Consider the following 14,689-nt stretch of genomic DNA (forward strand, 5'->3'; position numbering starts at 1 on the left):
AAGTGAAAATTAGCATGCTTCAGTCTGTGTTTCATCAATATCAGTTCTTTATCTGGAGGTGAAGAGTATGCCTCATCATTAGTCCTTTAGGATTGTCTTGGATCAATGTATTGCTGAGAATAGCTGAGTCATTCATAATTCTTCATCAAACACCATGCACAATGTTCTCCTGGTTCTGCTCACTTCATATACATCAATTCATATAAATCTTTCCAGACCTCTTTGAAATCATCCTGTTTTTCATTTCTTGTAGCACAATAATATTCCTTTACAATCATATACCACCTCTTGTTTAGCCATTCCCCAATTGATGGCATTCCTTTGATTTCCAATTCTTAGCCACCACAAAAAGAGATGCTACAAATATTTTTGTACAAATGTGTCTTTTACTTTTGGGGGGAAGACTTTGTGAGGGGGTACCTCAGTTGTTTTAATTTGCATTTCTCTGATCAATAGGGATCCAGAGCATTTTTTCATATGACTATAGATAGTTTTGATTTCTTACTCTGAAAACTGCCTCTTCCTATCCTTTGGCCATTTATCAATCAGGGAATGATTTGTATTTTTGTAAATTTGACTCATTCTCTATTTATTTGAGAAATGAGGCCTCTATCAGGGATACTTGTTGCAAAAATTTCTTCCTAGTTTTCTGCTTTCCTTATAATCTTGGTTACATTTGTTTTATTGTGCAAAAGCTTTTTTATTTTATATAATCAAAATTATCTATTTTACATTTTATAATATTATCTATATCATCTTGGTCATAAATTCTTCCCCTGTCCACAAATCTGATAGATAAACTATGCCAAGCTCTTTTAGTTTGCTTATGGTATCATACTTTGTGAGTAAATAATGGACCTTTTTGACTTTATTTTAGTATATGGTATGAGATGTTGGTTTATAAAATTTAGTACTTCATCTCAAGAGCTCAAACTGGAAAGGGGAACAGGATCTGGGCTGACCCTACACAGAAAAGAGGTCTAGAGCTCTTGGACAAGACTGCATCTTCTAGAGTTGTAGTGCTATCATATCATCTCTTTTATCTTTTTTTAATTAAATTTATCTTCTATAATAGATATGAGCCAAATCCCTCTAAGTCTCAGTGATATCATGATATTGATAATATTGATAATTCATAGAGATTTTAGAAATAATCCAATGCATCCTCATTTTAAATATTGAAAAAATGTCCAGGGTTAAAAATAAATAACAGATCTAGAATCAGGTGAATTTTCTTTACACAAAATCTAAAATTCTTAACACTAAAATGTTGGTAAGATTTGATTTGCCCCCTTGTAAATATGTTTTTCCTGACATGAGAAATTCCAAAATGCTTATCTCCTTTGTCTCTACTTTTCAAATAAACAGGTAGATAGCTAGGGTGGGAAAGGAGATGTAAAAAGAAATTAACCTAGCAATCTTTTCCCACAGGTATAAAATGTCAGCAAGAAGTATCTTCTCCTTCTCATGTTTCCCCTGCTGCTCCACAAAGGAGGAATTATTTTTAGCAATGTCATTAACATCTCTAATTGTTTTAATTAATATCTAGCACACTTGAATATAGTCATACGAGACCAGTGACTATTCTTTGTTCTGTTTTGGGAGTTCCTGGGTAGAGCCAAGATGGCAGAAGACAAGCAGTGACTCCTTGGAGCTCTCTGCCAAATCCCTCAAAATCCCTTCAAATAATTCCATAAGACAATTCCTGGAGCATCAGAACCCATGAAAGGATGGGGTGATATCATTTTCTAGCCAAAGACATCTTAGAAGGTTGGCAGGAAAAGTCTGTTATACTGGGGTGAGAGTGGAGTGTAGATTCGGGCCACACTGCACAGACCCAGACCCAGCTTCAGAGAATCAGGCTGCCGGAACCTTGGAATCAGCTGAGGCAGCAGCTACTTCTGGAACTCAGCTCACAGACCCAGTGAGGAGTTGAGTGACTGGCCAGGGGAAGATTGCAGGGGTCTCTGCTGGTGCTGAGGCAGAACTGTTGTGTTGCCCATGATCAGAACAAGGAAGCAGTCTTGAGTGGCAACCCAGGTGGGGGAGGATCACAGGCTCACCTGGAGTTTGCAACCACAGTAAAACAGAATTCTGTTCCTGGGTTAAAGAGCAAGCAGTCCTGTGGTTACTTACAAACAAGAGCAAAGGCCAGAGGAGTGTAGAATGTGCCTTTTCTTAAATCATACCAACTGGGACCCCCTGAATCTTGGGACAGTTTGCCCTGGAAGCAGTACCCCACTTTAAAAAGGAATTAAAAGTCAAGAAATAGGCTGGCAGAAATGAGCAGACAGAAAAAAATGTGGACAATAGAAAGTTTCTCTGGTAACAAGGAAGATCAAATACACCCTCAGAAGAAGATAACAAAGTCAAAGCTCCTACATCCAAAGCTTCCAAAAAAAACTATGAATTGGTCTCAGGCCATGGAAGCACTCAAAAAGAACTTTGAAGATAAAGTAAGAGAGGTAGAGGAAAAATGGAAAGAGAAATGAGAGTGATGCAGGAGGGCCATGGGGAAAAAAAGTCAACAGCTTGAAAAGCCAAATGGAAAAGGAGATACAAAAGCTCTCTGAAGAAAATAAGAATTAGGATTGAGCAAATGGAAGCTAATGACTTTATGAGAAATCAAGACTCAATATAACAAAACCAAAAGGATGAAAAAATAGAGGGCAATGGGAAATATCTCCTTGAAAAAAAAACAGCTCACCTGGAAAATAATAGATCCAGGAGAGATAATTTGAAAGTTATTGAATTGTTTTTGGATATTGCCTCCTGTAAAACACTGGATATTCTACTAACTAGACCATACTCTTTGTAATTTCTGAATGATTGTGGAAATATATGTTGGCATTTTTTCATTCCCACTTCAATTTCAACTTAAATTCCCTTTGATCTGATACCCAAACTCCAAGCAACTCTATTTTACCCAATCTCATGTAATGATTAGAATGATGCCACATGCTGGAGACTAACTGTAGCAAATCTCTGCCATGAGGAGAAGGCATCTGAGGGCAAGACATCCAGCTCTTTGGCATCTGGAAGTGATGTTTGCTTGTGGGAGGAAGAGGGGGCAAGGCTAGCACTCTCGGGCTCTTTCCTCAGGACTCAGGTGGATAAGAGAACTAGAAATGTGCTCTCCCTTTAATAGATAGATAAATCTAGGCCTTTCTCTCTCTTTTCACCAAATTCTTATTCTCCTTAAAAGTCTAACTCTTGCTAAAGCTTATAATTTATTGGTGACCACTCATTAGATATTTTAGACAGACTAGCTAGAATTTTAGCCCCTTACACTCATTAGATGTAATCCATTCATAGTCAGAAATCCATTATTTCTACATAAATATTAATCTTGTTCTGCTAAGTTTCTTTTCTCAGTTAGGAACAATGAAAATGCCAAAGATTTTGTCACTAAGAATAATCATAGATTTTTATCATAGAGGAGAAAATGCATAGGTAGGACTTGATATTGTTTGTATATATAGCACACAGAACAAGGATCTGATTTATTTTTATATCCAGAAGAGAGAAAGAAGTAGGAGCAATGGGTAAAAGTTAGAGAGGTGAACATTTAGGTTCCTCATAAGGAAACTTTCTTAAATTAGAGCTGTTCCAAAGGGTAGTGGGCTAACTCAGAAGGGAAGGACTTCTGCATTGCTAGAGGCCCCAAAGAAGAAGCTGGATGACTGCTTGGCAGGAATTTTGTCCAGAGAAGTCCAGTTCAGGTAAGGGCTATACTAGATAGTTTCTATGGTTTCTTCCAGTTCTAAGATTTCATGAGCATATAGACCCATGGAGTCTTCAGTTTCCAGATGAGTACATCTTGGTCTTAATGAACTATCCTGTAAAGTTGCTATCTAGCCATACTGTCTAAAAACTTAATGAGTGGTCACCAATAAATTAGAAGCTTTAGCAAGAGTTTAGAATTTTAAGTATTTATTAAAGAGCATTAGGATCTAATAATCAGAGAGAAAGGTAAAAATCTAACTATTTCTAAGAGACTTCATCATCCGACCTGCCATGATGAGGTCAGGAACAAAAAGGACCCAATGCTTCCTTCTTCCTCCCAGAAGCCTCTCGTTTCAACCAGAAATATCAAATATCACTTCCTGACGCCAAGGAACTGACCTCCCAAGCCACATGGCTTGCCCTCAGACACCTTCTCCTGATGGAGAAGTTTTCCTACAGGAACTCTCCAGCAGGTGGCATCACTACAATTGTTACAATCCTATCTAGAGGTCAAACCTCTAGCATGGTGTGATTGATATCATGCGCTAACTGAACATTACCATAGGTATATGGCACCATAAGCTTCTACATAAGGTGAGCTATTATTGTTTCTCCACAGAAGTGCTATTATTCTGATGTCACAGTGGGATCTGGAGGTGACCTGGGGTTTCTAGAGGTTATTCAAAGAGGGTGTTAATGGTGGCAGGTTCTACCCAGCTGGAAAGGCTCCAATTATGGCCCTAATGACATTCTGTGCTTCTGTTCTTTGAGTTCTATTCTAGATAAAGGTAGAGTGTCTCATCACCAAGAGGCCATGTGATGATTCCCTTTGGCCTCAGCAATTCATTAAAAGTCTGTCTACTGAGGTAGATAAGAAGTATCTTAGGGTGACTCTTAGTGATCAAAATGCCCTTGCTAGATGCTCACAAATCAGTCATTCATCTCTTCTAACTCATTACCACAAATATTTGTTGGGCACTTGTGATCAATGTAAGAGGTAGCATGGTATAGAGGCTCTGTCTTAAAGTTAGGAAGACCTAGATTCAAGTCTCACTTGTGACACATATTGGTTGTGTGACCCTGGACAAGTCATTCTCAGAACCCCAGGAAATTCATTAAGACTTAACTGTGGAGGTTTCAGATCTTCACTGGTACAGGGAGTTCCTCACTGGGATTTTCCTACACATATGACAGCATGTGTATATGAAGAGGGACTGTATACCTTAGCGATATTTAGTGGAATTGTGTTGAAAATTGAAGTTCAGAATTTCCAGATCTCCAGGTCCTCTCCCACTCACCATTATTTTTCAGAAATTACTGTCAGTGGTTTGGCAATAAATCATCAAAGTTATGGGGTTTTGTTTTTCATTTTTTGTACCCGAGATGTTCTTATTCCAAGTCTGGTGACTTAAGTTTATTAAGGATACTCAGAAACTCTCTAATCAGTGTCCTACATGAACTTCTACTCTTCATTAACTATTTCTGTGCCTTATCTCCATGCTCTAATACCATTTTTCTTTGTAGATACAACAGAAAATTTTTCATATAATTTCAACTTATAAATATGTTAAAATGGTCATTTGTTCCAGCCCAATAGAAATGTGTGGTGAAAATTTGAATAAGGTGACACTTCACTGCTTCCTTATTCACACTGATTGAGACCTAATTGTAGTTCTTCCTTCTCTTGACATCATTCCATTCACTCTGAGAAGTTGTCTTCTTCCTTCTTTGAGCCTTCTCTCATGTCAAATGCTGTTTTAAAAAGTCCAGTTCTTTATGACTGTTCTAAGCATTCATCCTCAGTTCAGATGAGTGACCCTAAAATGATCATTATTTGACATTGACCTTCTTTGGAATTCATTTTTAGTTATCAGATTCTTCCATCTTTTATGAATGTTTTTAGAAAAGCTAAGTGGGGAGATAAGTGCCCTATGCATTTATCTTTTAAAGAACTATCCTTTTCTTCTTCATTACAATTGTTCATGTCTCTTTAAGAAAGCATTTTGTTGGGGCAGCTAGGTGGCGCAGTGGATAAGCACCAGCCCTGGAGTCAGGAGTACCTGAGTTCAAGTCCGGCCTCAGACACTTAACACTTACTAGCTGTGTGACCCTGGGCAAGTCACTTAACCCCAATTGCCTGACCTAAAAAAAAAAAAAAGAAAGAAAGCATTTTGTCAAAAAAAATAAAATAAAATAATAAAATAAAATAAAATAAAAAAGAATGCATTTTGTCTCTCTTGGTTGAATTTCCCTAGTAGAAATGTAGGTCATGAGATGCTACCTACTGTTTCTCTAAAACCTTTAAGTCTCTCAAAATCTGTGATACAATTAGACAAAGTCTCACTTTCATCTCCTCTATCATGAATGGTAGGAAGGTGTTCTCACTGCCTCTAGGATTCTCATCAATTTTACTTCAACAAAAAGTTTTTTCTTTTCTATTAGTCAGAATGAGGGATGTAGAAGAGGTTCTCTTGACTTCTGAAAGAAATTATCTATGGAGGAGTGGCAATAGATATCAGTTGAGGAATAATTGACATCAAAGAGATCTCTGACTCTTCTAAGTACTGAAGTATATTATCATTATTCAAAATGTGATTGCTCTTTTGATTAAAATTCCAGAAACAATTCCAAGTCATTATAGCATTCAACTCTTCAGTTATCATAATGATAATTCAACAAAGATGACAAGGATTTGATTACATAAAAGTTTTTGTAAGAAAATGAATTATATTAAGATGAAAATATGACCAACCATGGCCCCAGACTGCAAATAATTAAAATTATTTCCTTCCTTTCTGCAGCAGGTTGGGGAAATATGGGATACACTGGATATCAGATACATTGAAATCTCAAAAAAAAATCAGTAAGGCAAGAATTTCTCATCTGCTGTATTTTTAGCATAAGGTCTCCAATAGTTATTGTGATAAAGGTGCCCATTACTAGCAAATTATGACAGTGTGCCATGTGTATATTCTATTTCCCAATCATGTTATCTATTTCTTGTTTCTAGCTATATGGTCTGTAGTACACTCATACCATGATATTCCTTGTGTTTCTCCCTCATTGGTCATCATTCAAATGCTCCCAAGCATCACAAGACTGAATCTTTTAGACTTGCAGTGATAATTATACTATCATCTCTTTTATCTAACTTTTTCTTTTTAGATTTACTTTGTATTGTAGGTATGAATCACATTGCTCCAAGTCTCAGTGATATAATGATATTTATAAAAATTTAGAATTAGATTTTTGGTTTTTGGTTTTTTAAGTAATAAACATTTTTATTTATAATTTTGGGTTCCACTTTTTATCCCTCCTTCCCTCCCTCCCTTCCCCTCTCCCGGAGGAGGGAAGCAATCACATATAGGTCATACATGTATGATTATTTAAAACATTACAATATTAGTCATTTTGTATAAGAAAATGAATAAAAGAAAAAATGAAAGTTAAAAACAGCATGCTTCAGTCTATGTTCCATCAATATCAGTTCTTTCTTTTGAGGTGTATAGTATGTTTCATCAATAGTCCTTTGGGATTGTATTAGATTATTGTATTGTTGGGAATAGTTAAGTCTTTCACAGTTCTTCATCAAACAATATTGCTGTCTCTGTGCACATTGCTCTCTTGGTTCTGCTCACTTTACATCAGTTCCTACAAGTCTTTCCCAGCCTTTCTGAAATCATCCTGCTTCTCATTTCTTATAGCACAATAATATTCCATTACCATAATATACCACAGCTTGTTTAGCCATTCCCCAATTGATGAGCATTTCTTTGATTTCCAATTCTTAGCCACCACAAAAAGAGCTGCTAGAAATATTTTTGTACAGATAGGTCTTTTTCTCTTTTGGGGGATGTCTTTGGGATATAAACCTACAAGTGGTATTGCTAGATCAAAAGGTATGCATAGTTCTATAGCCCTTTGGGCATAGTTCCAAATTGCTCTCCAGAATGATTGAATCTTTTCATAACTCCACTACATTAGCATCCCAGCTGTCCCACATCCCCTCCAACATCCAATATTTTCCATTTTTGTCATATTTGTCACTCTTAAAGGTGTGAGGCGAGACCTCAGAATTGTTTTAATTTTCATTTATCTGATCAATAGTGATCTAGAGCATTTTTTCATGTGATTATAGGTAGCTTCGATTTCTTTGTCTGAAAACTGCCTTGCGTATCCTTTGATCATCTATCAATTGCAGAATGACTTGTATTTTTATAAATTTGACTCAGTTTTCTATATAATTGAGAAATGAGGTCTTTATCAGAGATATTCTTTCAGTTTTCTGCTTCCCTTTTCATGTTGGTTGCATTTATTTTGTTTCTGAAAAACTTTTTAATTTTTTATAATCAAAATTATCTATTTTACATTTTGTTTTACTCTCCCTATCTTCTTTGGTCCTACATTCTTCCTTTGTCTATAAATCTGACAGATAAACTATGCCATGCTCTCTTAATTTGCTTATGGTATCATCCTTTATGTGTAAATCATGTATCCATTTTGACCTTATTTTACTATATGGTGTGAGATGTTGTTCTATACCTAGTTTCTGCCATACTGTTTTCCAGTTTTCCCAGCAGTTTTTGTCAAATAATGAGTTTTTGTTCCAAAAGTTGGGATCTTTGGGTTTATCATATACTATCATACAATAGTCATTTACTATAGTGTAATTTGTACTTATTCTCTTCCACTGATCCACCTCTCTATTTCTTAGTCAGTACCATACTGTTTTGGTAATAATCACTTTATAACACAGTTTGAGATCTGGTACTGCTAGACCACCTTCTTTTGTATCTTTCATTGATTCCTATGATATTCTTGATCTTTTGTTTTTCCATATGAATTGTGTTATTATTTTACATAATCATATGATTTCTGTTGGGTTTGTTATTTATATGGTCAATTATGCTAATAGTTTTCCTAATATTGAACCAGCCCTGCATTCCTGGTATAAATCCCACCTGTTCATAGTGTATGATCCTCGTGATGTATTTCTGTAATCTTTTGCAAATATTTCATTTAAAAATTTTGCATCAATATTCATTAGCTATATTGGTCTATAATTTTGCTTCTCAATTTTGGCTCTTCCTGGTGTGGGTATCAACACTATATTTGTCTCACAAAAGGAATTTGGTAGGACTCTTTCTTCACTTATTTTTTCAAACAATTTATATAGTACTGGATTTAATTGTTCTTTAAATGTTTGGTAGAATTTGATTGTTAGAATTAGATTTTAGAAATAATTTAGTACATCTTCATTTAAAATATTGAGAAAATCAAGGCTTAGATGGAATAAGTGACTTCTTCAGGATTAAAAAAAAACAATAAATAACAGATCCACCACTAGGACAATTTTTTACTCAAAATCCAGATTTCTTTACACTAAAATACTGGTAATATCTAATTTGCTTCATTGTAAAAATATTTTTTCCTCATATGAGAAATTCCAGAACTCTTATCTCCTTTGTCTCAACTTTTCCCATAAGCAAGTAAATAGTTAGGGTGGGCATGGAGATAAAAAAAAAAGAGATGAACCTAGAAATCTTTTCCCACAGGTATAAAAGGTCAGCTAGAAGTGTCTTTTCCTTCTCATGCTTCTCCTACTGCTCCACAATGGAGGAAATATTTTTACCAATGCCATTAACATCTCTAATTGTTTATAATTCACATTTTGCACACCTGAATATAGTTATATGACACCTCTAACTTTATTATTTCTCCTCTTCTTGGATGTTGTCTCTTATAAAACACTGAATATTCTACTAATTAGATCATATCTGCTAGTCTCCGTAACTTCTGAATTATTGGGGAAATATATATTGGCATTTTTCTCCTTCCCACTCCAATTTCAACTTAAAGTCCTTTTGATCTGATACCAAAACTCTAAGAAACTATATTTCACCAGACCTCACTGGTTGTAATCCATTCTGAGTCAGGAGCCCATTATTCCTATAGAAATACAAATCTTGTTCTGCTAAGTTTCTCTTCTCAAGCAGTAGCAATAAAAATGCGAAAGATTCTGTCACTAAGAATAATCAGAGAGCTTTATCATAGAAGAGAAAAGGCTCAGGCTGGACTTGATATTGTTTCTATCCCACAGAACAGGGATATGACCTGTGCTTGTCTCCAGAAGATAGAAAGAAATAGGAATAATAGGAAAAAATTAGAGATTCCATTTAGGTTCCTCATAGGCAAATCTTCCTAAATTAGAGCTGCTCGAAAGGGGAGTTGGCTAACTCAAAAGGGAGAGACTTCTGCATTGCTAGAGGCCCCCAAGAAGAGGTTGGATGGCTGCTTGGCAGGAATTTTGTACAGAGAAAACTAGTTCAAGTAAGGGTTGAACGAGATGGTTTCCATGGTCTCTTCCAGTCAACCTAGAGACTTTTATTTATAGTCAATCAACCTAGAGACTTTGGTAACAGTTTTGTCAGGTCAGCTGGAAGGATCTTTTTCTTTTCCCACTTCTCCCATTACTCCTACTACTCTACCACAATAAAGGAATGGAATATACCAAAGACAAGACTTCAGGCTACTCAATCTCTGTGGTTTTTTTTTTTTTTGTGGTTTCCTGAACACTAGTCTTAATTCTGTCCCATTTTTTACCAGAAAGATTTTTGTCCCTTGGCACAGGGGCCAATGAAGAATCCTTTGAAAAGTAATGGGGGCAGCTAGGTGCCGCAGTGGATAGAACACCAGCCCGGGAGTCAGGAGTACCTGAGTTCAAATCCCGCCTCAGACACTTAACACTTACTAGCTGTGTGACCCTGGGCAAGTCACTTAATCCCAATTGCCTCACTAAAAAAAAAAAAAGCAAAAAAAGAAAAGAAAAGTAATGGGTCATGAATATCTGATTTTTAAAAGTATTATGCATTTCATTTTAAATAGCAAGCCCAAACAAACATGCATTTACAACCATTCATTCTATAACAAATTAATGTGTATACTATGCCCACAACAGCGTATTAGTTTATTCCCCCATTCATTTCAATTCAATGTGCATTTTAAAGGCCACTATGGTGCACAACTTACAGAGCATTAGACCTGGAGTCAAGAATGACAATTCAAATCCAACCTCTGGCGCTTTTGCCTCATTTTCTTTCATGAAAAATGTAGATAATATCTCCTACCTCCAAGGTTATTGTGAGGATCAAATGAAATCATCTTTGTAAAGGGCTTTTCCAATTTTAAAGCATTATATGTTCTAGCTATTATTATCATTATTGTTATTTATAATGTGGCTACTATGTATTGGGTACCTAGAAATAAATTAAAAAATGAAAGTTCCTGCCCTCAAGAATTTTCCTTTCCATGACGGGGAGGGGAACAAAATATACATGCAAGATTAAACAAAAAAAATCCATATAAAGTGTCTATCTTTTCATCTTTTTTATCTAGGTTTGCATTTTTTCCTTTTGTACTATTATCTTCCTCGATTAATGTTCTCTGCTGATGCTTCATCTTAGCATTGGTGAGCTAGGCTTCTTCAAGCTCTTTCCGTAGAGCACAGGCCCTGGCAGGTCCCACCAAGCTCAAGAAGTTCCATTCATGGGATAAGATGACTATTGTCCCAACACCAACATCCCTGGATTCATAAAGATTCAGGACCCAGTATCCACTGACACAAACAAATTTTTACCCATTGCATTGGTGAAGACTATCTATTAATTTATAGAGAAGTCATGGTTTGTATCAGTGAAGTAATTGCCCAAACTCCCAAGCAAATCACAAACCACTGATTGATTGATAATAGTTGTATTCAATGTCCTCTGCTGTGCTTTCTTTAAGATCCTTGGTTCCTTGTTTGCAAATCGTTCACCTACCCATTCTAGAGTTTTTCAATGGTGATTAGAAATTGCACTCAAATATTCATATATGTTCCTTATCAATTCTATGTTTTTATCTTTTTTATTTGATGCACATTTTTCAAATCTGACCTTGATAATTATTGGTTGTTTTGAGAAAGTTTGTAATTTTAAGCTATAAACTCAGCAACCTTCATCTGCTCTGATATCTAATAATTAAAAAGTAATTGGTTTCATATAATTACAATAAATATATTATTCTCTTTTCTTCTAACCCATTCAAGATTGATTATCATATTTTTATTTCAATAATCCAGATGGAATTTGTTGGAGCTTATGGTGCAAAGATCAGAATTTCTGTTTCATCATATTGTTCTCCCAACATTAATGAACTCAGGAATCTTTCCCTCACTTTTCACTTGCCTACATTTTCATCAAACACTAATATTTTGTGTTTGTTTGATTCTATTTCTGGGATCCCACATTAGTAAAGACAACATCTACTGATTTATATATATGGATAGGAACTGAACTTGTGATTTCAGTAAGATAAGGAACTCCTTCTACTAATATATGTAAGCACCTGATTGGCATTTTGGTCTAGGAGAGTGGACTTATGGCAGTGAAAAGTTAGTTAACTTTGTCCAGAGGTCTAGAAGTTGAACTTGAACCTAGATCTTCTTGGATCTGAGGCTATCTCCCTATCCATTATGCAACACTGCACCCATATATGTATATAAGTGCTTCATTATCACATAGAGATACCCCTGGGTTCTTGAAGACTATGCAATGGAATGCAAGCCCTTCCAAATTGTAGACCTTTCCAGTTTGGCCCAGTGATGGACCATGTCTGGTGATGGCCAAGCTATATCCAGAGAGATCAATCAAAAAGTTAGGTAAAGGGGATGAATATTTTGGCCAACCACACTCTGAAGGCTCTCTGATAAGGCATTGTAGCATTAGACTCCATGCCATTGGAAAGAGAATCAATATCTATTAAATAATAATCATTGAAATACTGAAGGAAGACTTGTTTCACATGAAGTGTGTAAGTTTTCATATACAGAAATTTTGGCACCATAGGAAAGAATCAAGAATCAGCCTTCAAGAGTGAAAAAGCAAACTGTACTAATGCATTGTTGCTGGAGCTATAAATAGGTCCAGCCATTCTGGGAAGCAATTTGGAATTATGCAGATAAAGTGACTAAAACCTCTCTCTAGCCTTTGACAAAATGATCCCCACTACTAGGCATACATATATACTCCAAAGAAGTAAAAGATAAAAAGAAAGCTTCCATATAAGCCAAAACAGTCATACCAACACTGTTTGTATTGCAAATAAATGGACACACCATAGATGTTCATGTATTAGAGATATATTGGAATATTACTGTGTTGTAATTAACAATGAATATGAGAAATACAGAGAAGCATTGGAAGACATAAACTAATGCAAAATGAAGTAAGTAGAACCACTTAAATCAATATACCTAATGACATTTTTGTTGTTGTTTCCCATTGTGTCTGACACTTCACAACACCATTTAGGATTTTCTTGGCAATAACACTGGGGTGATTTACAATTTCCTTCTCCAACTCATTTTGCAGTTGACAAAACGAAGGCAAACAGTGTCATTTGTCCAGGGTAAAACAGCTATTAAGTGTCTGAGGCCAGACTTGAACTCAATAAGATGAGTCTTCCTGACTTCAGGCCTAGCACCCTATGCACTGTGCCACCTAACTGCCCCAAAAGACTACACCACAGCAAATGGAAAAACCCCAAAACAATTGAAGTTATAATACCAAGCTTGACCCCAAAGCAGCATTAGAAGGCATTTCCTCCCTTTATTTACAGAGGTGGGGGAGTATAGATGTGAATAACAATGGATAATGTCAGACTTTTTCAGCATGTTGGCTAGTTTTTTGTTTGTTTTTGCAGGCAATGGGGGTTAAGTGACTTGCCCAGGGTCACACAGCTAGTAAGTGTCAAGTTTCTGAGGCCGGATTCGAACTCAGGTACTCCTGAATCCAGGGCTGGTGCTTTAACCACTGCACCATCTAGCTGCCCACATGTTGGCTAGTTTTACTGAACTGTTTTTTTTTTCTTTTTTGTTTTCTTTGTTATAAGGTTTGGTTCTCTGGGATGGAGAGGGGGAACCAAATTTAGGGAACTGAAGGTAATATAAAAACAAAATATATCAACAAAAGTTTACTTTAAAAAAGACCTTTGTTCCAATTGTCATTTGTGATGTGAAAATAATAAAAGAAATAAAGAACATATTAGTTAAGCAGGTAGGGAAATCAAAAGTTACAATGCATTCCGTTCTGGTAAGGAAATTTAGGTCTTTAATTTTTGCACTCTCTAAATTCCTGTGCTCTAAGACACAGACTCTACATATACACAAGCACATGCACATGCACACACATGCACACACACACACACACACACATACATACACACTTATTCCTCTACTTTGTCTTACTAAGAATGTCTATTTCTGTGAGGCAAAGGTAGAGACTTTTCTTGCTCCCCTCTGCCCTTCTCTTCCCTAAGAGATTGTCTAGCCTCAGGTTAGGCACACTGGAGTATTCAGTAACTCAATATTGAGTCAAATTGACTGGAATCTTATTCTTAAACTTTCTCTAGGAAAGATCCCCTTTGGGCCTCACTGAGAACACCTGGCAGCACCTCATTTCTAGGGTGTCCCTCTCTCACTGAAGGCTGTTTCACTTCTACCCACATCCTCTTTGGGAAAAAACATGTTCTTCCTGTCAGCAGGAGGACTGGCAGTGACAAATGGTTAGAACCAATCCTTAGAGGAAAGATCACTGGACTAAGAGCCAGAAGAGAGCTGTCTATGATTTACATCCATGGCTAGGGTCAAATCTTTTATATTTTCTGGCCCTGTTTCTTCATCTGTAAAATGGAGATAATAAGCATGTAGTACCTGCCTCGCTAGCTTAGCATAACAATGAAAAGGGACATAATCATAGATGCAAAGCATTTGGCAAACTTTGAAGTGCTTCCTAAGTTGGGATGGAGGCAGGACCTGTGATTCATTGTATAGGGAACTCCCAGGACACACTCCCCATTCATGGATATCGGCACTGTCTCAGCAACTTATATGTGTAAATAATTTCCTCACATACTGCATGTGACT

At 36.2% G+C, this 14,689-nt stretch overlaps 1 pseudogene; it reads right to left on the reverse strand.

The window, feature by feature from the left end:
• LOC122739618 overlaps nt 1–14,689 on the reverse strand; it is a 36,815-nt pseudogene that overhangs the window by 4,054 nt on the left and 18,072 nt on the right.

The sequence above is a fragment of the Dromiciops gliroides genome, chromosome 2 (genome assembly GCF_019393635.1).
Source record: "Dromiciops gliroides isolate mDroGli1 chromosome 2, mDroGli1.pri, whole genome shotgun sequence".
Lineage (NCBI taxonomy): Eukaryota > Metazoa > Chordata > Mammalia > Microbiotheria > Microbiotheriidae > Dromiciops > Dromiciops gliroides.